Source organism: Colobus angolensis, unplaced genomic scaffold (assembly GCF_000951035.1).
Source record: "Colobus angolensis palliatus isolate OR3802 unplaced genomic scaffold, Cang.pa_1.0 Scaffold399, whole genome shotgun sequence".
Classification (NCBI taxonomy): Eukaryota; Metazoa; Chordata; class Mammalia; order Primates; family Cercopithecidae; genus Colobus; species Colobus angolensis.
In genome coordinates this window covers 1,241,661-1,243,317 of record NW_012117365.1, presented here as the reverse complement: position 1 = coordinate 1,243,317, position 1,657 = coordinate 1,241,661, and the positions used below count along the sequence as shown (strand labels likewise).

The 1,657-nt window shown below is 50.8% G+C and overlaps 1 pseudogene; it reads right to left on the bottom strand.

Annotated features, from left to right (window-relative positions):
* Positions 1 to 67: 67 nt before the first annotated feature.
* LOC105521141 lies at positions 68 to 565 on the bottom strand (annotated as a pseudogene).
* Between the last annotated feature and the right edge of the window lie 1,092 nt (positions 566 to 1,657).

The window sequence follows — 1,657 nt, the reverse complement described above, 5'->3', positions numbered from 1 at the left end:
TTTTTTTAAATTTTTTTAAGGTTTTTTGGCTGTCAGTTTATTCAAGGCAAAAGATTCCTTTTCAATTTTACTGAGGTGGCTGACCACGTCCACGACCAAATCCGCCTCTAAACTGGAATTTGGTTGCTGACCCAGCCCCAGACTCGGCTTTCTTGTCGACACCAGGTGACACAGCACTCTGTCTGTAGGCATCTCTGTCAGCTTCCCCTCTTGTGAGTCTCGCAGGTCGCTCACCCTCTAGACCTTTAGGCTGAGGCCTGCCAGTCTCTGGACGGCTACGGCGTAGGCTGGCAGGCACAGTCTTCGGGGGCAGATGAAGGTAATCACGGAGATACTGGATACCCTCGTTGGTAAGGTACCAGTAGAAATGTCTCCAGGCAAACTGTTCCTTCACGTAGCCTCGGGACTTGAGAGACTGCATGGCCCTCATGACATGAAGGTTCCGCACATTCTTATCTGCCAGCTCCGGGTGCTTAGGCATGTGGACATCCTTCTTGGCCACCATGACTCCCTCCTTAAAAAGGAGTTCATAAATGGCAATCCGGTTCTTCTTAGGCATCAACATCTCGGCGGCTCTAATTTTTTTATAGTCAAATGCAAGTGTTCTTTTTCTTTTTTTTATGTTTTTTCTTTTTTATAGTAATTATTTTTCTTATTTGGTGCAACAGACATTAACTGCATACTCACTTTGTGGTGTAGTGGGAGCTGCTTCAGAGGACAAAAGTCTGACACTCCTGTTATTTGACACTCCTGTTATTTGGCGATTCAGTCTCCACCTCTGTAAAACGGGGTTGTACCTAATTCAGGGCTGCTGTGAGAAGTGTGAGCTAGTGAGTATTTGGAGAGAACGAGTACTTAATAAATGAGCCATCTCTTTCCTCCCCATGCCCATCTTAACCTTTAGAGCGATCCTGTGACGTTCATATTATTATTATTTTTATGTATGTATGTATGTATTTATTTTTTGAGATAGAGTCTTGCACTGTCGCCCGGGCTGGAGTGCAATGGCATGATCTCGGCTCACTGCAACCTCCACCTCATGGGTTCAAGCGATTCTCCTGCCTCAGCCTCCTGAGTATCTGGGATTACAGTCACCCGCCACCACGCCCAGCTAAATTTTTGCATTTTTAGTAGAGGCGGGGTTTCACTATGTTGGCCGGGCTGGTCTCGAACTCTTGACCTCGTGATCCGCCCGCCTCGGCCTCTCAAAGTGCTGGGATTACAGGCATGAGCCACCGCAACTGGCCTACATAGTATTATTTATTCCCAACTTACAGAAAAGGAAACAGTCACTAGCGGATACTTAGAAAACGTTTGTGTCGTGAATAAATGAACGAGTGACTGAGTGAGTGGGTGCTTGGACGAACGAATGGATGAATAAATGAGCGGGTGTGCGTGGACCCTGCGGGCTGGGCGTCCGGAGTCTTCCTCCTTCGCACCCCGGGCGCGTGGGAACCTCCTCGCGCGCTTGGCCACTCGCTGCTCCTGGCAGTACGGGCTGCGGGCCCCGCCGCTGTCCCCACCCCGGTATGGGGATGCGGAGTTGATGGGCGCGGGGAGCTGGGAGGGGGCAGATGAAAGGGGCCAGAGCGCGCCGAGCGCAGCCGGGTCATTAGCCGCGGGTGTGAGCGGCGGGGCGGGCTTATCGCCCATCGCA